Genomic DNA, 27,394 nt, shown 5'->3' with positions numbered 1-27,394 from the left:
TGAGTTAATCTTTGATTTTGAGTTTCTTCATCTGAAGTGTGGTAACAATAACACCTGGCTGGATGTCTCAGACTTATTGTGAGGAACTATGAAGTGATGTAAATAAAAGTACGTTGAAGCTCCTGTTGCTGCAACTGCTAAACTTTACCACTGCTCAGTAGATGAAATGGAGAGGATGTCATCACTCACACCTTGAGTCGATACAGTGAAACGTGGGACCTGACTCTGCTTCTGAATGTTCAATGTGCACCTACATTGAATGTGCACCTAGTTATCTGTTTGACTTTTAAAACTATGTTCTCACGAAGAACATGATATCCTCAATATAGTTAAGCTGTGGCAGCAATAGCTATTTCATATCATCCATCCCTTTGCAACATTGTTTAAAAAGGAACGAAGAAGACAAACTTTCAAAAAGGGCAGAGAATCCAAGATAACACTTCCTTCCTTCTTCTAAAACTTCAAAAGAGCACTCAAACCAAATCTATAGAAAACAGTAGAGAACAGGTCTCGCCGGTCAGGCAAAGGGCCAGGGGAAAATCCCGGTTTTGAAATATGCTGGAAATCTCAGAATAATAGTATTAGGTTTTGTTGGGTTCAGGAGATAGATTTGAAAACAAAACAAAAAACCTCATTTGACAGAAATACTGTGCTAGATGGGGAGCCTTTAATAAATTTGAAATACCAGCAGATCAGTAAGCAAAACAACTCCCTGGGCAGGAGAAGAAAATATTGTGAAGGCTCAGGGAGGCCTGAAGGGCCCCTGAGATGAACCTGGCTGCCACGAGTGACTCCTGGTTAACAGCAATATTTGTTTACATGGATCCAAGTAGAACCCACAGCAGGGAATCCTCTCAATGCCCCAGAGGGAATGATTCTTCTAGGATTTATGACCACCTGCTTCTAGAAAAGTGCTTGTGGTGCCTTCTATTAAGTATACAAAACGAAATTGTTGACATGAAATAGAGAACATGAGCTTTCAGGGAGGAGGACGCAACTGGGTTAATCCCTCCAAGCAGAAGTATAAGTATTTCTCAGCAATGGAGGCCTTTCATCAGATGTGGTCTCTAGGAGAACGCACAGCCATGAAATACTTTGGAGTGCTGCCTTCACATCAGCAGGGCTGGAGGCGCAGAGCCCCCCTGGCTTGCCCATCACCCGGGCACTTCCATGAGGCCCTGGGGCTCTCTGGAGAACGTTCTGAGAATCAGGGTTCCTGGTGATTATAGCTACTATGATTGAACGTTAGCCCTGAGCTTCCTGCAAATCAAGACAAAAAGGGAAACATTATGGATTTCATTTTTTTCTTCTTTAGATAAAAGACAACAAAAGGTTTTATCAGGCTCTCTTGAGCATTCTAATTTAATACAAGGAAGGCTTTTTGGAATGGCTGAAGGACTGGATGGATGGCATGTACTCAGAGCATCATTTCCTTCAGAGTTAAATGATAGCAGTGGATATTTGTCAGGTTTTTTTTTACTGCCCAGTATCAGAGCTCTTCTCCCCAATGTTTAGGGAATTGATTCCCCACTGCATGAGCCTTGGTGGAAAGTGTGTCTCTCCATTGAACCTGAAATAGCCAGGTGCTCCATCTCCCAGCCTCCTTGCAGCTAAACCATGGGCACATGATCAAAGCTCCACCAGTCAGATGCTAACCACATAAGGATTAGTTTCTGGGGCAACAAGGCTGGCCATCTGTGTGGAGGATGTGGTTCTGGTGGCTTCTAGTGGGAAGCTGTGGCATCCTGGCTCAGCAGCAGTGGCCCCGTCCTCGATAACAGGCTGTGGTCCAAATTTGGCTCTGGTTCTGACCCTAGTTCAGAGGTCCCCTTTTCTCACCATTTCCAGCTTTCACATCTGTTCTCTGAGCTACCCATCATTTTCCTAATAAATTCCTTTCCATTTTAAATCAGTCAGAATTTGTTTCTGTTACTTACAACCGGTTAGATTTCCAACTGAAATAGTAACGTATGAGGCTTAGGTCTGCTATGGGAAATACAAAAGATAACAGACTGCAGTTGCATAATCCCTGTATTTAAATGAAGAGAATTCAACTATACAGGCTCATTGGACAAGAGCGTCAGAGAGAAAAGTAAGATTCTTTAATTTGCTCAGTTATCCTTGCCTGTTTAAACTCAACCAAGGCCTCCACTGTCCCAGAATAAGGAGGCCTTGGCCAAAATGCAAAGAGACACAAAAGAATTAAATCTTAGGTTTGAGCTTCCAAAGACCCAGGTTTTAGCAATTTAAAGATAAGTGAAGAAGTTTTCACGGGCAGTTTTCCTTTGATATCTGCCTTTGGGCCATGCTTGCTGACTTTACAACCTCAGCCCTTCCTAAGATGAGGCTCCACCAGAGACAGCAATAATGAGCACTCAAGACTCTTAACTGTGCAGGGACTGGCGCCCACCCCTTTCTCACACATTCCTCAGCAGCTCTGCTCTCCCCATAGCCCTCGGTAATCCAGGGAACTAGTTCCGGTTTAGAGCACTGATCTTAAGAAACTCTATTAAGACCAATATGCTGGAGGCAGGCAATTTGACGTCCCAAATCTAGTTCCAAAAAGAAAATTACAAATATTTTATAGATGAGTCCTTTGCATCTTCTTCACTCCCAATTCAACTGCTCACACCTGTTTCCATAAGAGGGAGAAAAGAGGAGAAGAGAGGAGAGAGGACAGAGCGAGAGTGGGGGAGTGGACGAATGAGAGGGAAAGGGACAGGAGGGGAGGGAAGGAAGAGGTCATCTATATGAAGTTGCACATAAAGGTTCCTGTCTCAGTCAGTTCAGGCTACTGTAACTAAATACCAGAGATTAGGTGACTTTTAGACAACATAAATTTATTTCTCACAGTTCTGGAGGCTGGAAGTCCAACATCAGGTGCCAGCATAGTCGAGGTCTGGTGAGGGCGCTCTTCTAGGTTGCAGACAGCCAACTTCTCACTGTATCCTCCTGTGGTGAAGAGAGCAAGAGCTCTCTGAGGGTGCCTTTTATAAGGGCACGAATCCCATTCGCGAGGGCTCCACCCTTATGACCTAATCACCTCCCCGAGGCCCCACCTCCACACACCATCACATTGAGTGTCAGGACTGCAGCATGTGAATCTGGGGAAGATGCAAACATTCAGTTCCCATCCAGTGTTGGCATCTTATGATCATCCACACCTCCAACTAGAACAGTAAACATTTTAAATTCACTGGAACACTCCAGATTCGAAGATGCCAACACTACTTAAACCTATACCTCTCCTCCCCCAATTTTAACACCTATACTTCAAAATTAAACCCACAAATGCATTACATAAAACCTGCATAGTAATTAGGAAAAAGAAGACTACTATCTCACTATGCCCTAATAAAGGTTGAAACAAAATTCCTCTGACTCGGGAGGTGGCAACTACAGGCCTACGAGCCCAACCTTTCCTGCTGCCTGAGTAAATGAGAGTTTGACACGTAGCCATGCCCACTCGTTTATGCAGTCTATGGTCAATTTTTCACTTTGGCAAAACCTACAGAATTTACTATGTGGCCCTCCACAAAATGATTTGTCAACCCTGCTTTAGCTCAGAGGGAAAGCCTAAGGCCTCTAGAATAAGGCCACCCGAAGTGTGGGCAGCGACTGCTCCTGACCTCTGAACTGCCTGTTACTGAAATGGAGAGTGTTTAGAATCTTTTATAGCATTTTGACATTGACTAGGTATCCAACTGGGTGACTTTTTTCTCATAATTAATTTTTATCATATTTTTAAAAGTATTATTTCATGAAGGATTAGAAATAAGAAAAAATGCTAGGAGTCACAAATTTTCTGTAAAAAATATACAAGAGGTAATTTAACACCCTTCGTAATGACTTTAGGCATCAATGGATAACAAAATTCAGTCCTAGAGGTTTCATCCATAGCAGAAATTTTGCATTGGAGAACAGAACAGAGCTGAGGGAGGCAGAGCCAGGTTTAAAAATTATTTGTCCTAGGGGCCAGACCCATGGCCTGGTGGTTAACTTCAGCATGCTCCACTTTAGCGACCCAGGTTTAATTTCCAGGCATGGACCTACACCATTCATTGGCAGCCATGCTGTCGTGGCAACCCACACACAAAGTAGAGGAAAACTAGCACAGACATTGGCTTAGGGTGAATCTTCCTCAGGAAAAAATAAATAAAATTATTTGTCATACAAGCTGGGTTCCCAGTGAAGCTTTCTCTAATTCTGCTGCTGTATTAAGGCCCCAATATCACAGATACATTTATTTTTAATTAATGTACGAGTGCGTACAGAGCACTTTCTCTACACAGGTGCTGGGAGAATTAAAATACAGTCCAAGGCCTCTAGAAGCATACACTCTAGGTAAAAGAGCTATGATGATTATAAAAATACGAGACAGTGGAGTTTGTGGGAGGCTGCTATGAAGACACTGTTGTGGGCTTGGAATGTGAATTCATACATGCATGAATGCCACTTGAATGTATCCATCTCCCTTCTGTTAAATGCCTTTCAGCCTTGCTGAATAATGCAACCCCTTGAGACCTTTAAGGGAAGGTGACTGTGCACAGGACTGTTATCAAGAAAGCCAGGCTGAGACACAAATGCTGGGCACCTCACTCCTTTACAAGTGGCTGATTCCAAATCCTAGCAGGTTAACCTGTGGTAGGCCGGGGGAGAGTTTTAGAGTTAAATGCTTATGTGGGAAATAATGGCTGAAAATAAATGAGCAATTATTAAAAGAATAGCAAACTAAGTAGAAGGAAAGAATATCATAGACAGAGTTATCCAAAAAGTTGGGAAACAATCAACTTAAACAGTATGTTAGTTCTGTTTTCAAGAAATATGCTTAATGCATTTTCAGATCAAGTTCCTCAGAAGTAAAGCAATGGGTCCCATTGTTAATACAGTAAATATATTTCCCCTGTGTTTCCAGGCTTTTTAGATCCTCTATAGTTGAACTAATATAGTAGTCACTAGGCACATGTGGCTATTTAAAGTAATTAGTGGAGAGTGAAGGAATGGAACATTATCATCACAGCAGAAGGTTGTATTGGACAGCGCTGCTTTATAATGTGTGAATTTTTTTTTTTCAGATTACTAGTTGGAGTCATTAAATTTAGAGGTACTTTACCTGAAAGGTGTTTGGAAATTGAACAAAAACATACTGAGCATGTAATTTGAAAACATAATACACTGTTAAAAAGAAATTTATCCTACGTTCCTCAACTTTTTGAACACCCTCTAAGGACATAATTAACTTTTTAAAGGCTGATTTTTATTTTCATCATGATATATTTTCACATAGTTTAAGGAATCAAATTATTCGACAAGACAGAGTAAGAAAAAGAAATATTTGTTTGTTCCCATCACACTCCATTTCCCACCGCTTAGATGCCAGCAATTTCAGCTCTTGGTGATTGAATATTTATCTCCCTATCTCTAAGGGAGATGCTGACACTGCTGCTGCTTATGTTTTCAGGTAGGCATCTATTTATTCATTTCCCATTAATGGAAGATGAGCATTTCTTTTCCTTTCTATCTCTGCCCTGGACACTTCCCTTCTCCTCATCCTTCCAATAAACACATTTTGTTTTATAAAAATTCAGTGCTGTAATTCTTAGGACCACGTAAATGATATTCACACCTGAGCTATACAGAACAGTATTTGACTTATTTGTCTGTGCACAAGTATAAAGCTTCATGAATTTTTATGAAGCGAGCCCACTATACAACCATCACCCAGCTCTAGAAACAGGCCAGTGAGACCAAACCACCCAAGAGCCTTTGTGACTCCCCCAAGTCACCCCATCCTTGAGAATCATGCAGACCCTTTTTGCTATAGTTTTGCCTGTTGTTAAAATTTATATAGAATCATCAGTACATACTCTTTCTTGACTGGTTTCTTTTGTTGTTCTTTTTCTAGCTTGAGGTCAAAGCTTAGATTATTGATTTTTCTTATATAATATATGGATTTAATGCTATAAATCTTTTGAGGAACACATTAGCTGCATCTCATCAATTTTTGCATGTTGCTTATTATCATCCATTTCAACATAGCTTTCCATTGTGATATTTTTGTATTTTTTAAGTATTGATTTTTCTCCATTGTGTGGTCATCAAGGTGTTCTTTATACCAATCCTTGGAAATTTGTTGAGATGTGTCTACATCCTGGACCATAGCTGCAGTGGATGTCATCATCTGACTAGTTTATGATAATACAGTCATTCTCCAAGATCCACCAGATTTCTAAGTCTGAACAGATAGGATAGGAGCCTTTACTTTGAATCTTTCAGGATTTTTGACGATGGCACTCTGCAATTTCCCCAGATGTAGCATTGATTTGGTTTACTATTCTGGCTTCTACTTGGCTCTTGTTACGGTCAGGAGACCAAAGTGGGCATTCAGTCAGTTGTCAAGTATGTCTGTTCTAAATACACACTCAGGAACAGGGGAAATAAGCACAGGGTAGGCCCAAGGATTGAAATGCCTGTAACACAGGCAGGGGCTCAAACTTCACACAGGACCTTCCAAAAGGAAGCCAACTATCAATGAAACATTGAGTCACAGCCACAACACAAAGAGTATGAAAGCTGAATTTGGAACGGATAGACAATAGGTACATGACAGCACAGTTACAGACTTCATCAAATCTCACAGTTCACTGATTCTGTGTCTAATCTGTACTTAACCTGTCCACTGAGATTTTAATTTCAATTATTTTTTCATCATCACAAATTCTATTTTGACAATTCTTAAATCTGCTCAATTTTTATAGAACCTTGTTGTTTCATCACTTTTGACACTCTTTTATTTCTTTACACCTATTACACGGTCATTTCAGATTCTGTGTCTGATAATTCCCTCCATCTGTCATCTTTGTAGAGCTTCATCTACAGTTTGTTTCTGCTAACTCTTGCTTATGATGGCAGGTCTTTTCACAGGGTAGATTTATTTCCTAGCTCAGTCTCTGAAGGTCAGATTGGTTTGGTCTATTAGCCTCACATCCATTTTCCAAGTAAAAGGGGAGCAGGAACAGGTTAGCACTTTTACCAAGAAAGCAAACCTGTTGTCATAAACTCCAAGTGGACTTCCGTTTCCATCTCCCTGATCAGAGCCGTGTTCCATGCCAGCCTTGACTGCAAGCTTTTAGGCCTCCATCACTGAGGGTGCTGGAGATGGGTGTTGAGAGAGCAACTGTGAGTTCCTGCGTGAATTGGAGACAGCAAGAGCTCCAGGTCACTGCTATGGGGTTGGCGGCACAAGTCACGAAGGATACAGAGATCTGATTTGGAGTCATGGAAGAGAATTCAGACCTACTTACACTCCTTGTAACTCCAAGTGGCATGGGGACCCTCACTCTCAGAAGGTGGCCTTTTGAGAGTCCTGATGCCCTGTGAGTGCTCTCTAAATAAAGTCGTCACGGTGCTGCAGGCATAAACAGGGGCTCTTAAAGGCAAGGCCTTTGGTTGTAGAACTACCACTACATGCCAGGGTCTCCCTACAGCTGTCACCTGTGACCTGCTGTTCAGACCTCTAACAACCTTAAAAGAACGTCAGACAGCAAATTAGGAACTCATACAGACAAGGCAAAAGATTCAAGCTGACACGGGGAAGAAAACACATCATTTAGTCCAGATTGATTTCAAGGCCTGAAAACAGTCAGACTAATCAAAAATGGTACTACTGCAATTTCTTATAATATCTAAATAATATAAAATTTAAAAAAATGTAGACATTGTTAACTAACTCCTAAACTGCACACTATAGATTTTCAAAAGCGATGGTTATTTAACAAAATGTAAGGTGACAATAACAGAGAACTTTCATACACTTAATGAGGACATCATTAGCAACAAGATATTCAAGCAAACACAAATCTGTTTTTACAGTTTCCATGTGTGTTTTTAACTTTGCTTCATAAGGTCACTGAGAATTAAGGCTTCTTTCAAGAATAGGGTTTCAAATATTAAATTATATTTCCTAAGTATTTTTATAAACAAGAAATGAAAAAGACTCATCCTACAGTGTTGGCCATAAATTCATACAACAAAAAGTAAAACACAACCCAACCAAATTTATCCATGCTTTCCCCTTTCTCCAACATGGATTTTAGATGCTTTTCTAAATACTTAATAAATAGTTTTGTTAAAATCAGTTCTCTAATTCATTTATACAAAGGGAAAAATGACTTACGAGTTATCTTTAAAGTTACCTTCTACATATTTCTTCCCCCACCAAATCTGGTGCTAAAGTAAACAAGAATGTAATGGACTGTTTCAGAGGACCCAAGAAATCTGTAACCTTAACTTCCTAAATATCCAAAGATTTCAACTTTCTGCCAGAGTAAACAAGTCTTGAGTGGTCAAAAATCATTTCTTAGTAGTTAGTAGGAGGAAAAAATGCATAGTATGAAGATTATTTAACTAAAACTTTATTATTTATGCCTTTCTCCCAAGCTACAAGCAGGTTTTAGCATTAAATTACATTGTGTGTACACAACTACAGCAGTTTATATTTGCTCAGGAATATATAATTACATTAAAAATAAATAACTTTCTATTTTATAATTTATTTGGCTCTTAAATAGTGTCCCTAGGAAGAAAACAAATATAGTGTATTCTTTACGAAACTGGTATATACGAATGAACTACTATGTGTTCATTTAAACTTTGAGGAAACCTAAAGGTGAAGTTTTGGGTTTTTTCTAAAATGTAATATAGATATGCACTTAATCACTGTTTATATAGTGAAGGGATGGAATAGTAGACACAGATGCAATCTTTTGTAAGTGTACAGTTGTAGGATATCCTAAATGGAAAAAAAAAACCCTGACATTGACAATTGTTTAATGGAAAAAAAGAACCAAAGTCAAGAAAAATGCTGAAGAACATCTACTCTTAAAAAGAAGAGAGAGAGGCCGGCCCTGTGGCGTAGAAGTTAAGTTTGAGTGCTCCACTTCAGAGGCCTGGGGCTCACTGGTTCAGATCCTGGGTGCCAACCTATGCACCACTTATCAAGCCATACTGTGGCAGGAGTCCCACATATAAAATAGAGGAAGATGGGTACAGACATTAGCTCAGTGCTAACCTTCCTCAAAAAAAGACCAAGAGAAGTGTTATGCAACACAAAAATGAGACCTAGAAATTTGAAAACACTCATTTTACTGCTTTCAAAGATGAAAAAATGATATGCAGAGGGAGTCTACATCAAGTAGAATGGAGGCAGCTGATGCAAAAATGCAACACAGTACAATGACTTGACTCCATTAAGGAAATGACTAATTGAAAAGAAATTTCACAAGTCCTCGTGTCTATGATCATATATTAACGCACAAGACATCAAAAATACAAAGTCTGGAATTTCCCCCATAGGTTTATAATAAACTATCAAAGCTCTATTTAATCCATTGACTCTTACAAGCCTTCTCTTTTTAGCAGCACATGCTATACAAGCACAGACACGCTAGTATTTTACCATGAGAATTATCTTTCTCATCTCAAACTAGTGACTTGTCTTTTTACCCATGCTTATATACATCTCATTTCCACTATCAGACATGTAAGACCTTTCTAGTGGTATATTTGAATCAACATATTGGATAAAAAAGAATCTTGATTTTTAAAATGAATCCTTTTAGTACTGTAGCATGATGCGTTTAATTGAACAGTGGAAGTATCCTATGGGAACTACACTGTACTGTTTAAACTAATTCACAGCTGTAGGAAAATGTTTGATTTTTAAAATATAACCAAGATGATGGGGGCTGGCCCCGTGGCCAAGTGGTTAAGTTCACGCGCTCCGCTGCAGGCGGCCCAGTGTTTCGTTGGTTCGAATCCTGGGCGCGGACATGGTACTGTTCATCAAACCACACTGAGGCAGCGTCCCACATGCCACAGCTAGAAGGACCCCCAACATAGAATACATAACTATGTACTAGGGGGCTTTAGGAAGAGAAATGAAAAAATAAATAAATAAATAAATCTTTAAAAAAAATATATAACCAAGATGAGACTGCAGTTATGACTACTAAAATACGAGAAAACAGTGAATAAATAAATAAGACGATTTTTCATCAGTGGCCATTCATTAGTTGCTTTTCGGAACCTGGAAGAAGCTATCTTCCTTGAGTTTCAAATTTGCTAGTAAATCTAGTCATTTCTTAGCTTCTTCCACATTATCTCAAATTGCTGAAATAAGTGACTCTGCAGAGAGAATATACCAGGCAAAGATGATTATAAACCACTGCTAGACTTTTCACTGCTCCTGTGTGCAGCCTCTCCTACAAACTCTGAGGCTGGCAGCGTCTCCAGCACGGGGTAAATGCCCAGTAAATGTTTGTTCCATCCCTTCTTCCAGATTCAAATAAAAGTCAATGGTACACAAAAGATGTCCTTAACCTTCTGGCAATTTCTCAGAGAAAGGCATTAGCAAAAAGATACATTGCAAACACCAAATGGAAGACACAAGTATTCACTATCAATTCTCCTCAGTATTTACACTTGTAAAAGCAACTCTGCAGTAGAATTAAAACTATCAAATTACACTAAGATTTGAAACCATTTGTTTCAAATGTTCTGATTTACTGTTTCTTACACTTCAAGCATTGCAAGGCACCCATTATTCATTACAGTATTAATTCTTACTTGTTCCTTAAAATGTGAAAAGGAAATAAAGATTTCATTAACTTCATACTGTTGGAGAGAGGCAGCCAGCCTGCTGGGTTTGAATCTAGGCTCTGTTACTTACTATGTGACCCTGGACAAATTACTTAATCTTTCTGTACCAAACTCCTCATCTGTGAAATGGGCAGAATGATTCTTCATATGGTTATTGTGGGGATGAAATGAGCTAATTCATGTAAAGCACGTAAAACTGTGTCCAGCACGTATTAAACGCTCAGATATTATCTGTCCTGCCATGGTTATTCCTAGTAGGAGCAGTAGAAGTAGCTGCAGTAATATTTATGATCTAAATAAGAATTACCTAAAGAATCAAAGTTCTTTTCCGGTCTGAGGTGGCCAATGATGGCCACATTGAGGATTTCCCCATAGAAGTTCTCTTTGAAGGTATGCATGATATGAGTTTCCTACAGTCAAAAAAATATTTCAAAAGATTACTATCAGATTACAGAACCTGAAATTTGAAATATATATTCATGTTTATGGTTGGGTAATTTAATGAATGAAACAATCAACCTTCATTAAAATTTTAAAGACAGGTTAAAATCTAAGTGCAGTTTTTCCTGAATTCTTCCATTGTTCCTTCTCCTGCCCCTGACCTTACATGTAAACAGTACAACTGAGTCACATAAATGTTACCCTACAAATTTGGTATGATTTGCTGTTTATAGAAAAGACTAACATGCACCATAGTAACTACGAGTCTTAAGGGAAAAAAACTGAGCAAAGATACCAAAGAGGGAATAAGCAAAGTGTTAAGAGATGTCACTGCTAAAAGAACTCCTCCTATGGTTAATCAGGATCCATGTGTCTCTGATCCACACCATGTTACAGAAACCTATGAGGGTTAGACAGAGCTGAAGACTGATGTGGGGGCAGAAAAGTCAGTGTAGATTCCTGACCAAAAACATGTGACAAATGGGTACAGGACTTATTGATGCAAAATGATGCAGGAGATAGAAGATGTTCTGGAATCTGAATTTTAGTAGACTCCCAAAAAGAATAAATCTGAGCCCAAAAGTTAGAAAAACCAATGAAGAGAGTAAACAAATACAGAAGATGGCTGAGGCTGAACTAGGATGGTGGCTGGAAAATGAGAAGTTTAAGCAATTTAGAAACTTGTAACTTGAGACAAGTAGTATATTTGAAGTATATGGCTTAAGAAAATCTAATCTATGAAGTGATCCTTAAAACTGAAGCATCTACGACAAATCAGCTAAGAGTACAGCTAGATCATTCAGATTAATAAAACCAATAAAGAGATAATAAGAGCAACTTACACTTAACAAGAATGGCCTATTTAAAAGAAATCAAACATGAAAATCTGAATTTAATAATTAAGTATTTATTCTTTCTTACCCAACATAGGAAGTTCTCCACGTTCTCTTAAAATGATCCAGACCAAAAAAAGAAAGGAAACATCACATGAGACTGTTAGGTGAGTTTTATTTTCTCTCTTAGAAAAAATAAAACAGGGCCAGCCTGGTGGCATACTGGTTGAGTTCACGTGCTCCGCTTAGGAGGCAGGGGGTTCTCAGGTTCAGATCCTGGGTGCGGCCCTACACAACATTCATCAAGCCATGCTGTGGAGGCACCTTACATACAAAATAGAAGAAGATTGGTACAGATATTAGCTCAGGGACAATCTTCCTCAAGCAGAAAGAGAAAGATTGGTAATGGATGTTAGCTCAGGGTCAATCTTCCTCACACACACACATAAAAACCTAGTCTTTCATAAACTTTTTGATTTGTTGGGGGAAGCATCAAGATCCTTCGAGGTCATTAAAATAGGGATCTCTTCAAGTGTCCCTATGAAAAATTTCACAAGCAACTTAATGATATTTATGGATTTTATGAAGTCTATTAAAAAGAACCCTGACTTAAACAATTTAAAAGAAGAAAATATGAATATTATTAGAAACAGGACTTTTCTGGGCTGGCCCGGTGGCACAGCGGTTAAGTGCACACATTCCACTTCAGCAGCCTGGGGTTCGCCAGTTCGGATCCTGGGTGCAGACATGGCACCGCTTGGCAAGCCATGCTGTGGTTGGTGTCCCACATATAACGTAGAGGAAGATGGACAGAGATGTTAGCTCAAGGCCAGTCTTCCTCAGCAAAAAGAGGAAGATTGGCAGCAGCTGTTAGCTCAGGGCTAATTTTCCTCAAAAAAAAAAAAAAAGAAAGAAACAGGATTTTTCTTTATAACATAGCTCTTCTTAGAGCTTTGGTTCTGTTAGATTGCTAAATCTAAAATCACATATAGAAGAGGTGAAATAGTACGCTAAGCTAAGTTCAAAGTGTCTAAGAGAAGCAGGGCAGAGCTATAGTAACAGCTTGAGTTAAGAATCAAGTCTGTGTTCCACACTTGGTTAACAGCATACCTAACCTCTCTGGGGCTCAGGTTGCTCATCTGCAATTGAACGGTTTGAGTTAGAAGACGTAAAGTGCCCCATAGCTTTGTACTAAACCAATAAATTTGACTCACATTTTTTCTTTTCAGTAAACGTTTGAACAAAAAGAAAACTAAGATTTGTAAGACCTTGACACTGATCATTACAAAACATTATTGTGAGAAATGGTAAAGATGTCCACTCTCCGTAAATTGACCTACAGATTCAATGTTATTCCAATCAAAATCGTAGCAGGGTTTTGTTGGACTTTTTTTAATGATGGAAACTGACAAGTGATTCTAAAATTTATGTGGAAATGCAAAAGGCCAAAATTATCCAAGAAAATATTTAAAACAAAACTGGAGGACTTATACAATCAAATATCAAAACCTATTATAAAGCTAAGGACATTAAGACAATGTTGTAATGGCCCAAGGATAGACTAGGAGACCAAGTAGGTATGAGTGCACTTTGGACTTTCAGACATATAGTCCCCTGATTTATGACCACGGTGACACTGCAGTGCTGTCAGGAAATGATGGTATTTTCAATAAATGGGCTGGGTCAATTATCCATAGGAAAAAAAATAATTTTGATCCCTACCTCACACCATACTAAAAAAATCAATTTGATGTAAAAAGACAACTAAGTTTTTCTAAGAAAACATAGATGAATATATTCATGACTTTGGAACAGGCAAAGATTTCTTAAATAGAATATAAAAACCTCTAACCATGAAAGAAAAACGATGAATTGGACTATATAAAAATTAAGAACCTCTATTCTTCAAAAGACACCACGCCATTAAGTGAATTAAAAAAAAAAAGCAACACAGTGGGAGATGGTATTGGCAATACATAATTCCAACAAAGTGACTGGATCTAGAATATATTAAGAACTTCTTTAAGTCAACAAGATAGCTAATCCAATTTTTTAAAAAGGGAAAAAGACCTGAACAAGCACATCAGAGATGTCTGTTATTAGCAAAGAAAAGAAAAACTCTGAAAAGTATGAATCTCCTACCAGTGGAAAATTGAGTTTCTCCTGACTATGGAAGGACTTGTCAAGGCATTCCTTACCTGGCTCTATAGTTATAGTCTAATAGGTCTGTCTTCTAAGTAGCTGATAAGGAAAAATTAGTGATAGGATAGCCTCCCTTCCCTTCATTTCCTCCCTCATTCTACTGAAGGAAATTTTGTGTTCTTTCATCAATTCTTTTCCTTATTTACTTCAACAAATAATTTTCACATCCTTAAAACTCAAAACTAAGAGAAATATTGAGCATAATGGTAAGTAGTTCTGGGCCATTTCTATTGCTTATACAGCATTTAGCCCTGTGGTTTTCCAACTGTGCCACACTTCTCATCTGTAAACTCTTCAAAGAGGAGGAATGTTAGATCACCATAATTCTGTTTTTGCCACACCCTTGAGCTGATCAAAAGATTCAATCATATCTGGCAGATCAAGCACTTAAGCTGTGTTGGTCCTGTGAAAGAACAGAAGAGCATCTGTCAAAGTGATTTCAAAGAGAAAAAAAAGCATCACCTGCAATTTCATCAGAAAGTACCATCCATCTGGTAAGCAGTTCTATCTTAACAGGGTGACCAAGTTATTAAAGGGTGAACAAACTACATTAACTGTGACAAGCTCAATTTTATGAAACATGATCTTAAACACTTCGCTTTTATCTCCAGCAAAGGTAAATACATGGGCAGTTATAAAAATTAATATCATTCTAATTTTGGTTGGTAACTCCACTTTTTATTTTCTACATGATTTAAAAGATAAATGCATAAGAATTATTATATCTATGTTATTGGGCACACAATGTGTAAAGATGTAATTTGTGAGTTTTTGTATACTATTAAAGTTAAGTTGGTATAAATTCAAATTAGATTTTTATAGCTTTAGGATGTTAAATGCAATCCCCATTGTAACCACAAGGAAAATATCTATAGAAAACTCACAAAAGGAAATAAGAAGGGAATCAAAATGTGTCACTACAAAAAAAACCTAAACACAAATGACAGTAATGGAGGAAATGATGGATGAAAAAACCCATGAGGCACATAAAGAGCAAATAGCAAAATAGGAGAAGCCTCTCCTTACCAGGAATTAGTTTAAATGTAAATGGATTAAACTCTCTAATCAAAAAGCAGAGATTAGCAGAAAAGTTTAAAAAACATGATTTACCTATGCCCCCTTTACAAGAGACTCACTTCACTTCCTAAGACAAAAATAGAATGAAAGTGAAGAGAAAAAGTTACTCCATTCAAATAGTAACTAAATACTTCACTTTTAAATCCTTCAAGTACTCTGCCAAAACTACTAGTAGTTAGACTATATCATGACTACCCCTGATGAGTTCTATGTGCATCTAATACTGCATGGTACCCTAAATCATCATCCCATTTTCAGATACAAAGCTAAACACAATTCTTACCATGGACTTTTTTGCAGTCCTGTAGTTTGGGTTCCATCCTATGCTCACCCCCGTCTTATGGACATCTCCACTTCCAGTGCTGGCCCACCCATAATAAATGCCAGTGGAGACATCAGCCGGAAGATTATCTACTACTTGTTCAGGAAAGTTAGCCAAACAACAGAAGTCAATATTCCGAGTGTTAAGAGTTTCATATTAAATATTTATAAAAATCACATTCAAGGCTAGTCTAAATCCTTATGCTCACGAGATTCCTAAGACCTTTCCTATGATTATCAATCCCATCGTTCCATGTTCTGGCTCCGATTTCTTTCCTCTTCATGCGCACAGGTTAGGAACACGGTACCAAATTATCGTTAAGTGTATAAAGCTTTCCAAAAAGACATACACTCTGGAGGTAGGTGAAGAAAACAGGTACATGAACAGCTGAATTTTTAGATCTAGTCTTTCTTAAGCAGGTTCAGAATTTTTTGAAAGGATTCTTATTTTAGAAATACGCATGCCTAGGCCCTAAGCTCAAAGACTAGGGGCAGCCCTGGTGTGTATTTTTAAGGATGAATTACGCACACTGTCAAATCCTAACTATTAAAACTAATGTAGACAGTCCAAAAAAGATATGTGGCTTTCATTCAACCGCTGATAGTTTTAAGGAAAAGAAAACCTTACAGTGGGCTTGAGAATTTAGCCAATCTGGCCCACATTGCTTTCTCCAGTGGGCAAGACACCTGCCACGCTTGGCAGCTCTATCGCGGCTGGACCGGAGGTGGGAAAGGGGGATCCAGGAACTCAGCGCCGGCTTCCCGCCCTCACCAGCCCCGAGCCCGTTCCCGTCCCCGGGGAGCGGAGCCACCGGCAAGGACGAGCTCCCTCAGCGCGACCAAAGGGCCTTTGCCTCGGCAAAGCGGGAGCCGGGCGGCGGGGAGGGTGTCACCTCTGCCGCAAACCCACGACCCGGCCCTAGCCTGCCCGCTGACGTCCCCGCCCCCACGTGACCTGGCTCTGGGTGGGGATGCCCACCTGCTGGGGCCGCGCCCGAAGCCCCGCACCACCTGGCCGGGACAGGAGCAAGGCAGGTGCCCCAGGACGCTGTCCGCTCGGGACGCGGGGGGGCGGCCCGGTGCGCGCGTCCCGCGGAGTCGCCGTCGAGGCGGTGCGGGGACCGCGGACCAGCGGGGGACACGGGCGGGAGCTCGGGCGGGTCACAACAGGCTGGGCGGCGCCGACGACACGCCGGGAGAGTCCCTCCCCGCGCTGACCCAACAGAAGCTGCGGTCAATTCAGAGGCTGCCCCTCCGCCGGGGGCCGGTAGTAAGTGCGGGTGTAGACTGGGACCCTGGCGGGGCAGCCGGCGTGTTTGCATCCGTTTTGCTTCCTTTTCTTGTCTTAATTGCAGGAGCTACTACTTTCAGTACGATGTTGAAGGGCGAGAGGGGACATCCTTGCCGTTCCTGATCTTAGTGGGAAAACGTCTAATTTGCCACCCTTGGCGCTATGTTAGTGGTAGGTTTTATCCAGTTGAGCAAGTTCCCCTCTGTTCCTAGTTTGCTGAGAGTTTTTATCATGCATGGGTATCGAATTCTGTCAATACTTTTTCTGCATCTACTGATACAATCATTTGATTCTTCTTAACTGGTTGAGGTGATAGCTTCCCTAAATTGATTTTCCAATGTTAAACCAGCTTTGCATACCTGGGATAAATCCCACTTAGTCATGGTGTATAATTATTTTTTATACATAGTTGAGTTCAATATGCTAATATTTTGTCGAGGATTTTTTAAATCTATGTTCATGAGAGATATTGGCCTGCAGTTTTCTTTTCTTGTGATGTCTTTGGTTTTGTATTAGGGCGACGTTGGCCCCATAGAATGAGTTAGGAAGTGTTCCCTCTGCTTCCATCTTATGGAAGAGATTGTAGGGAATTGGTATAATTTCTTTATTAAATCTTTGGTAGAATTCACCAGTGAACCCATCTGGGCCCGGTGCTTTCTGGTTTGGAAGATTATTAATTATTGATTCAATTTCTTTAATAGAAATAGGCCCATTCAGATTGTCTATTTCTTCTCTTGTGAGTTTTGGCAGATTGTGTCTTTCAAGGAATTGGTCCATTTCATCTAAGTTATCAAATTCGTAAGCATGGGATTGTTCACACTATTCCTTTATTATCCTTTTAATGTCCATGGATCTATAGTGTTTCCCCTCTTTCATTTCTGATATTAGTAATTTGTGTCCTCTCTTTTTTTTTTTTTTTTCCTGAGAAAAAATGAAGCTGCATGGTCATCCCTAAACTTTACATGATAGAAAGAACTTTGGCATTAGTTTTCTTTTCTTTTTTGATGTAAAATATATTTTCATTTTCAAAATCAGAAAGGCAGCCCTTCTCACGTTTCCTATCCCTGAGGAAGGGGGCATAAAATTTGAAAAAGATGCCACTTGGGCACTCAGCCCTTATGACATTGGGAGAACTAAGAACCAGGGCGAATCTGAGGAAGCACATAGAAGCCAGCTCCCTGCCCAGACCACAGTAATATAAGGTATATAAGGTATATGTAGTGTCCTCTGATCACAAGAAGTTATTATCTACTCAGTAGGCTTATGGCAACTGAAACGCTTATTTTCTCACCCTTGGCTCCTGTCGGTGGAATGCTCCTAACCACTTCTGGTTTGATGCTGCCTGATTGGAATCAGTTTTTGTTCAAATGAACTCTTCAAATTTTTCATATGGGGCCAGCCCCGTGGCGCAGCGGTTAAGTTCGCACGTTCCGCTTCTTAGCAGCCCTCGGTTCACTGGTTGGGATCCCGGGTACAGACCTGGTACTACTTGGCAAGCCATGCTGTGGTAGGTATCCCACATATAAAGTAGAGGAAGATGGGCTCGCATGTTAGCTCAGGGCCAGGCCTTCTCAGCAAAAAAAGAGGAGGACTGGCAGTAGTTAGCTCAGGGCTAATCTTCCTAAAAAAAAAAAAAAAATTAAATTAAATTAAATTTTTCATATGGCTCAGTTTATCTTTTAACAATGTAATAATGCAGGTAGTGGGAAGTTCTAGGAGCAAAATAAAGCAGGCTACAGAGGACTGGGGTGCTACTCTATACAGCTAGGGAAGGATCCTCTGATAATGGGACATTTGAGCAGAGATGTGAAAGCAATGAGGGAATGGGCCAAGCAGAAATCTGGAAGAAGAGGGTTACATGTAGAGGCAACAAGTGGAAAGGTCCTCAAGAGGAGCTAGGTTTAGTGAGTCTGAAGAGCACAAGGAGTCCAGGCCCAGATGGCTGACCAAGGTGGAAAGAAGTTCAAGACAAGGAAAGACTCATGGGGGTGGAAGGGAAGGAATAGATCTTAGGGGGCCCTGAGGCATTGTAAATATTTTACCTTTTGCTCTGAATTAAATGAGAAGACACTGGAGAGTTCTGAGCAGAGGAATAACATGTTCTGACATGATTTAAAAGGATTGCTCTGGCTGTTGTAGAGAAAGTAGATTCGAGAGGGACAAATGCGGAAGTGAGTAGACCAATTAGGAGGTTGCTGCAGCAATCCAGCCAGAATTGACGTCGAATGAACCTGAGAGGTTGTGATGGAGGCAGGAAGAAATGATCAGCTTCTAGAAATGTTTGAAGGGGAAACTAGTAGGAATTTTGAGAGAGGAGTCAAGGCTGATTTCAAGGTTCTGGGCCTGAGTGACTGGAAGGATGGGGTTGCCATTTACTGAGATGGAAAGACAAATAATTAGCGATACAGCAGGAACTTGAACTCAGGTCATATCTGCCCTTGTCCAGTGGTCAGTCCATTCACCCCAGATCCCAGGAGGAAATTGGTGCTGTTCTAAAATTAAAATAAAAAATCCAGGATCTAGCCCCATGGCCAAGCAGTTAAGTTTGCGTGCTCCACTTTGGCAGCCCAGGGTTTTGCTGGTTCGGATCCTGGGTGTGGACTTAGCACTGCTCATCAAGCCATGCTGAGGCAGCATCCCACATAGTAGAACTAGTTGTAGAAAGAGCTACAACCAGAATATACAACTATGTAGTTGGGGGCTCTAAGGAGAAGAAGAAGGAAAAAAAAAGATTGGCATTGGATGTTAGCTCAATCTTTGAAAGACTGAGGGCCAATCTTTAAAAGAAATAATCAAAATCCAAACCAAAAAGACAAAAAACCTTCACAAAGTACAGAATGGGTGATGGTGACTTAGCAGCCACGTGATTAAAACTCTTCAAAGTTTTAGTTGAGTTCAAGCCAAGGTTGATCCTCCATAGGATGGCGTGGTCAAAAGCACTTATGCAATCTCATATTGCCTTTTGAGAACAGTCTTTGACCACACTAGGTAAAGCATGAATTGTGACAACCAGGCCTGAAGGAGGACATTCAGTTCTCAGAGCAACACTTTTAAAACAAAGAAAAATAGACAAGAGAGAGAGAATTCAGAGGGTGGCAGCTAGAACAGAAGGGAATACAAAGACTTGAAGGTTGAGTGAGAGGTTTGGAGAAAGATAAAGGGGAGACAGCAGTGAGGAAAATGTTCTGTGCAATAGAGGATAACTATGCTTATGTCACAGGGCCATTGATATGATTAAATGTGATGATGTACATGGAACCACTCTGTCAAACAGCATATGCTTTATGAATGTGAAGCATCATTATTAAAACTGAATGTCATGTAGAAGAGGTTTTTTTGTTTTTTTTAAGATTTTCTTTTTTTCCTTTTTCTCCCCTAAGTCCCCCGGTACATAGTTGTATATTCTTTGTTGTGGGTCCTTCTAGTTGTGGCATGTGGGACGCCGCCTCAGCATGGTTTGATGAGCAGTGCCATGTCCGCCCCCAGGATTCGAACCAAGGAAACACTGGGCCGCCTGAAGCAGAGCGCACGAGCTTAACCACTCGGCCGCTGGGCCAGCCTCTAGAAGAGGTTTTTAACGGGTTCTATGTGGCCCCAAGAAGTAGAGGTGGGACTAAGAGCTAGGAGCATTTCTGTTCCAAGAAAAAAAGGACTTTCCACTGACGGGAGGGGCGGTTTTGGTCAGTTGACTTCCTCAAGTCTGGAGATATTCAAAGGCCGGTGGGCTGAAGACATGATAGAGATCGTAAAGGAGAATTCTCCCATTTAATGGTCTATAAGTTTTATGGTTTTTTTAGCAACTCTGAGGCTATAGTAGTAGCTTAATGTTTTCTTCTTGTTGCTTTTGTATCAGATCTTTGGCCACATTCATCCCAGAAAAAGATAATTCAACTCTCCTAACTAATCAGTAAAGCCAGAGGTGGTCATCCCATCGAGGTCCAGTTACGCCACTTAAACTAGTATCCTGATAGAGCTTATTATGGAAGGCTTTAGAAAAATCTATTCTCTCCAACTCATCAAAGGCCTACAATCAAATAAAAGCCAATAATAATCATCATATATATCACAAAACCATGGTAGTGTGTTTAAACCGGTAGAACTTTTCTTTTAAAAAAGTGGAAACAATATAAATTATTATTAGATAACTTTGATAAACACCATAATGATGAAACGTTCTTGCTAGGGTAAAATAATTGAGATGATAATTAGGCATAATTAGCATTATTATGAGTCAATCATATTTCAGTGAAAAGAAAACGTATTCAGCTAAAAGGATATAATTTTGTTGTTGGTACTTTTCAAATTCTTTCTGGTTCAGCTAGGTCACTCATTGTATTTGCCAATCAATTATTTTAGAGATGACTGGAGATTTCCATTTGAACAAAAGCCTATTTTAGCAAACAGCAGAGATGTTAGAAGCCCCTCTCCTTGATGCCTCCCAAATCTTTTCACTGGCTCTTGTCACTCTCTCTCTAATCCACATATCTCATGACTATTGCCAGTGTCAGAGTCAAGCTGCAACTTAAAATGGCAATAACAAGATGACAGAACTGAGAGGAAAGTACGACTTTATTTTCTCTGTTTTATTAGATCACTTTCATATATTTGGCAGGGGATGGGGTGTGGGGGAACAATATTTTATCATAGAAAATGGGGTCAGCCCGGTGGCGCAGTGGATAAGTGCACACATTCTCCTTCGGAAGCTCAGGGTTCCCTGGTTCGGATCCCGGGTGAGGACCTGGCACCACTTGGCAAGCCATGCTGTGGTAGGCGTCCCACATATAAAGTAAAGGGAGATGGGCATGCATGTTAGCTCAGGGCCAGTCTTCCTCAGCAAAAAGAGGAGGATTGACAGCAGATGTTAGCTCAGGGCTGATCTTCCTAAAAAAAAATAAATAAATAAAAAATAATCAGCCTAATATCATAGAAAATAATCTTTTTCATTTTTTCCACATTATCCATAATTTTTAAATTTGCATTTATTAATGAGGTCAGTTCCTGTCGACACTAAATCTTATCCAGAGGATTTTATTTTTTTCCCACAGCTTTTTAAAAGAATTCTTAGGATCTTGGTAAAAAAGAGGGGGAAAAATCTTTAAAATTTAAGGAGACAGATCAGTAATAAAAGAAGATATAGAAATACATGTTTAGACAAATGAGGTAACTACTTAGTGGAGGTAAAGACAGGAAATTAGAGTGAAAAAGGAGACGTAAATCTATGATTTTAGTCCCCAGGACCTGGAAAGTTATGGTGGTAAATCCACGTAGAGGCTGAGCTTGGTGGGTTCCAACAGTGGAACAGAATATGGTTTTCTAAAAGGAAACGAGGGTGGTTCTTGAAAAATATTCTCAAAATGTGCTTAAGAGAAAAAAAGAAAGCTCTAGAAGGGAAGTTGCTATCAATGGTCACTGTTATAACAATAACTATGACAAATATAACTGTGATATAGCTGACAGAATAACAGTGATCCCAGGATTTCAACAATCAAAATGGAAAATTACATTTTTAGATCTCTTGATATAATCTTATCCTAGGAGGAGGGAAATCTTTAAAAAAAGTTATGCTAGAGAAAATAAAAATTTCATATAAATAAAAAGTCCTGTATTCTTCTTTTGATAATCAGTGGTTTCCATAGAAGCCTGAAAAGCCCCAAGACCTTGCTAGGTGTAAATTCTAACGAACGTAGAGAATTCTCACAGTTTAAATGATCTAAAAAAATACAGTAATAGTAGGCGTGAAAAAATGAACTACAGGATGCTTAAAGTTAGATAATAGCAGTTTTATAGCTCTTTACCTCTCTCAATGCACTTATCAATAATTTATTAGGAAAATGTCAAAATGTCCTTGTCACGAAGGTACACAGGATAACAGTACTTGCTTTTAAAGACAGTTCACAGGAAGCTGCAAAATGATAGTCAGATGTTCGAGGCATGCGTCCAGCTCTTCTGTCTAGACACCTACTTAAATATTACGGAACAGAAAGGAAGCAACAGCTAAAAATGAGTCCTTTGAAATTGCAGCCTTTCACAGTGAAATGTAGATGAGACCTGTCTTGTAATTGACGTGTTTTATCAATCCTGTAGCTAAGGACTCGAAGAAATATTTTGAAACTCTTATTTTGCCACTAAATCCCCCCGCTGATGACCATATTATCTCATTAGTTCAGTAAAGTTAATATTTTTACCTCTGTCATCTCTTGTTTTTCCAGATGTCATCTTTTCACCTTAATGAAACACATACAAAGTAATGTGAATGACTTTTAACAAGCACACCCAAATGTATGTCTGAGAGAGTAATGTCTCCTTCAAGGAAGCTGCAAGACTGTTGTGAGCACAGGCAGCAAATTAGGATTAAATAAGCCTGCCTCCCCGTGTTTGAAGGACAGCATTCAAGCAGAAGCATAATCTGTGGTAGAGATGGTTGAAAAGATACTGTTTTTACTTTTTCGGTTTGTCTTGTATTTTTAGTAATTAGTGTTATGACTGTTGCTACTAATTTTGGTGAGAAAATAAGTGTTTCCATTGCCTTGTAGACTTCTTGAGTAGACAATATCTCTTTGTGATCAGAAGACTCTAATATATAATATAAAAACTGTAACTAGACTTTGTTATTCATCCCCCATTCACCTATCCATCCATCCATCCATCCATCCATCTTTTCATTGCTATCTGTTATGCACCAGTCGCCATATTAGGTGCTGGTGGCGTGTCAACAAATAATATACGAACTTTACCCTCCAAAAACTTATAATCTAATGGTGGTGTCCAGTTCCAGGTCTAATTCATCAACATTTGTGCAAATATGGTATCACAAGAAGGAAAGCCAAGTCTATTTGCATTATATTTGTTAGTCAGTAAATCATTAAACTTGATATTAAAGGAAACCAAAAGATATTATGTTTCCTCGAAGCCATTTCTGAGTTCCCTTCCAGCTCTGTATTTGAGACTTCTAATATGTCATGGTACTGAATGTGTATGGAATATAATTTAAGTTCCTGCTGGAAACAATAATGGAGATGCTGTAAGAGCATAAATTATCAAAATAAAGTCACCACAAAGGTTCCAGGGAAAGACCACAATTAATTGCTGGTGTCCCAAAAGACTTCTTGGAGGAGGGAGCATCCTACTGTTGATTCTACATATTTTAGAAGAGTTCATTGCAGTCAGAGATTTGATATTTAACTTTTCTTTTAAAACAGATGAATAATTAATTAAAGAACTCTCATTTTTAGACCAATGCCTACATTTTCTTACATCAAACAGAAAAAGAAGAAACTCCACACTTGACCTATTTCTCATTATAATCTGTATTATGGAGCTGTGTTGACTATTGGTGTCACTGGGAGACTAACATCATTTTTTTTTTTTTAAAGATTGGCACCTGAGCTAACATCTGTTACCAATCTTCTTTTTTTATCTTCTTCTTCTTCTCTCCAGAGCCCCCTAGTACATGTATATCCTAGTTGTGGGTCCTTCTGGTTGTGCCATGTGGGACACCAGCTCAGCATGGCCTGATGAGTGGTGCCATGTCTGCGCCCAGGATCCGAACCGGCGAAACCCTGGGCTGCTGAAGCGGAGTGCGCGAACTTAACTACTGGCCATGGGGCCAGCCCCAGACTAACATCATTGAAGTACTTAGGACTCTACGGTTTTAAGGGGACGAAAAATAAATTCGCCCACAAAAATAGCGCAGAAAGAATGAGTCAAGATTAAGTGCATATCAGGGTAGCATGGCAAACGAGAATATAAGTGAATTGGAGATTAGAAAAATTGCTTATTGTTATGGTGATAAAATTTATTTCTGTATCCGATGACTATCAATAACCTTCATACTATTTGCCATGTTACAGACATTCTGCTAGTAATGGGGATACAAAAATTAATAAAACCATCTCTAATCTCCAGAATTCACAGCCCAGAGAGACAATAATATGAATACAAAATAATATCACAGTGTGGTAGAGTACAATGATGGAGTTTCCAACATTATTGTAACGTATAAGATGATGAAATCTGGAACCAACCTGTGTTTGAATCCAAGATCTGCCATTTACCACACATCTGACTTTGTCCTTCAGTTTCCTTGTCTGTATGATGGGCATGATAATAGAACTTTATAAGGTCATTGTGAGATTAAATGAGGTCATTTATGTAGAGCGCTTTAGAATAGTGCCTGGTCCATACTAAGCACTACATGAGCATTAGTTATGGTTATTGTTATGGTTGTTCGTATTATACTCATAGCCTCAGGAAAGCATCTGAGGATAAACAGAATGAGGACGGTGAAAAGTTCCAGGCTTTCACCACCTGTGCCTTTTCCCAGTAAAACCAGTTAAACATGTTCATCCGTAAAGGTTCACCGTTAGCTCCAAAAATATCTCATTTTTACAAATAAATGGTTTTTATGATAATTAAATCAATAGTATATGCAGGGAAAAGAAATATTTTAAATCTAGAGTATGAATAATTCATGTCTGAACAGAGATAAGCTTATATAGACACCAAAGCATAATTCAAAATTGAATTTTGCTTCTTCACACACACATACACGCAAATGAACACAAATATGTGCACAGATTAGCTAACATAAGGTAGGTTTCAAATGACTGCCAGATCTGGCATAACAACTTTCTTTATAGTTTTCCAACCTATTTTATAACTATTTTGAGCTATTAAGATAACAATAAATGTTGGTCCTATATCAGTTGGTGTGGCAGATTGCTATTATTGGCCCCGGTTTTCCACCCTTCCCTCTTTCCCTTCCTCCCCAAAGAGGTCAAGTCTATTTTCTCACCTCTTGATTTCCGGTTTGGCCATGTGATTTGCTTTGGCCAATAGGATGAGGCAGATGTGATCCAGTAACCAGCTTAGGCCTCAAGAGGCCATGCGTTTTTCTGCTTATCACCTTGTGCCTCTATCACAATATAAAAAAATCATGTCTATGCTAGCCCTCTGGTGCCAAGGGAATGAGGGACACATGGAACAAAGCTGCCCAGGTAAGATGACTCAACCCAGGCTAGAATCAAGCACAGCCCCAGTTTTTCCTCAGAAAAATGAACACACCAGCTGACCTGATCAAGCCCAGAAGATATCCACAGAGCAGCCCAGGGATGCTGAGTCTGGATGAGCAGACCCCAACCAACCCACAGGCAGTTATGCTATATTAATAAATTTAAAATTTATTTTTAATAAGTCACTGAATTTGGGGGTGTTTTGTTATTCAGCAGAAGCTGACTCATATAGTTAGAATGTTTTCCATTTTAAGTAACATAAAATCTGACCCTCACTGGCTTAAGTATTTAAAAAATGTATTTTTTCACCAAACTGAAAAGGCCAGTGATAGTTCTGCTATGGGTACAGTTTGACCAAGAGGTTCAGCATGTCCTCTGAAAATGTCTGCAAATTCCTCTGCAGTCTCTGGCCTCTGGACTCTTCCATGTGTCAGCTTTGTCCTCAGACAAAGCCACCCTCTTTGTGCAAAAATGGCTGCTGAATTTCTGGGCCTGCTATCTGCATACTTCACCTTGCATATTTCATCTTGAAAAAAGAGAGATAAAGAATGCCCTTATCCCAGCCCTCTGAACAAAAGTCCTGAGATTCACTCTGATAGGACCATCTTAGATCATTGTTTGCTCCTGACCCAGACAACATATCCAGGGAAAGAAATGTTCTGATTGGCTCTTCCTAAGGCCTGGGTTTCCAACCTGAAGGCAGATGACTGAAGTCAAATTCACCAGAGACCACGAAGTTTTTCCAATGCCAAGGGCTGTTGGGAAGAGGAAAAGGAAAATAAATATGGGAGCAGCAACTAGCAGTACACACAACACATTTTCTCTCTTGCAGTGTATTATCACATCGTTCTCACATTGTGTCTCAGCTATTCAAAGCCTCAAATTGTTACCCCTGCTAAATACTCTTTTATTAAAAGCAACAAATGCTACTTATTTGAATTAACTGTATACACCAACAAGTATAAAGAGTTTTTTTAGGTAAATAAAAATGTAAAGAGACAAGAAAGCAAAAGAAGTTATAATGCTACCATTTATCCACCAGTAACTAGAAACAGCTTCTATTTGAAATCTCAGTACCACCTGCTTTGCATCTGCTCGACCAACTGAGAAATACAGGTCTGGCAGAGAGAGAAAATCCATTTTAAGTAGATTTGTGACAATACAGGGCAAGAAGGTCTTGAAATCCACCAAGGGTTTTAATCTATAAGACTGACAGCACAGAGCATGCCAGAAGCCAGGGAAAGAAGAGTTTGCAAAAAGCATTCAAGAGACAGCCCGAACTGTAAGGTTCTGGTGACAAACCAGAGCCAGCCAGGCAGAGCCACATACCACCATCTTTCCCTTCTGATGTGAGGAAAGGCGAGAGAGGAAAGGGCTGAGTTGCTCCCGGAGGGTTTTTGTTCTGTCCTTTGAGATTCCAACTTTCAAAATCAGGGGAGAATTCTAAAACCCATTGTCTAATTTCAAAAGTTGGGTCTGAAAAACATGACAAGCTCTTTCTTTTTGTTACCTAATTCTCAGCTGTAAACCAAAGCTTCTCAAGTGTGCAGGCTTCATAA

The 27,394-nt window shown here is 39.6% G+C and overlaps 1 long non-coding RNA gene and 1 pseudogene across 1 annotated transcript in view; both read right to left on the bottom strand.

The window, feature by feature from the left end:
* Positions 1-10,055: 10,055 nt before the first annotated feature.
* LOC106827248 (riboflavin kinase-like) lies at positions 10,056-17,207 on the bottom strand (annotated as a pseudogene).
* A 4,170-nt stretch (positions 17,208-21,377) lies between these two features.
* The window catches only part of LOC139045169 (uncharacterized), a 101,137-nt gene continuing 95,120 nt past the window's right edge, over positions 21,378-27,394 (bottom strand). The window contains exons 2-5 of the long non-coding RNA XR_011503054.1: positions 26,529-26,590; positions 24,849-24,911; positions 23,010-23,048; positions 21,378-21,705 (exon numbers count right to left, since the gene is read on the bottom strand). This is a non-coding gene — a long non-coding RNA (uncharacterized lncRNA). The remainder of the gene's footprint in view (positions 21,706-23,009; positions 23,049-24,848; positions 24,912-26,528; positions 26,591-27,394) is intronic.

Source organism: Equus asinus, chromosome 4 (assembly GCF_041296235.1).
Source record: "Equus asinus isolate D_3611 breed Donkey chromosome 4, EquAss-T2T_v2, whole genome shotgun sequence".
NCBI lineage: Eukaryota > Metazoa > Chordata > Mammalia > Perissodactyla > Equidae > Equus > Equus asinus.
This window is presented reverse-complemented; position numbering and strand designations above follow the sequence as displayed.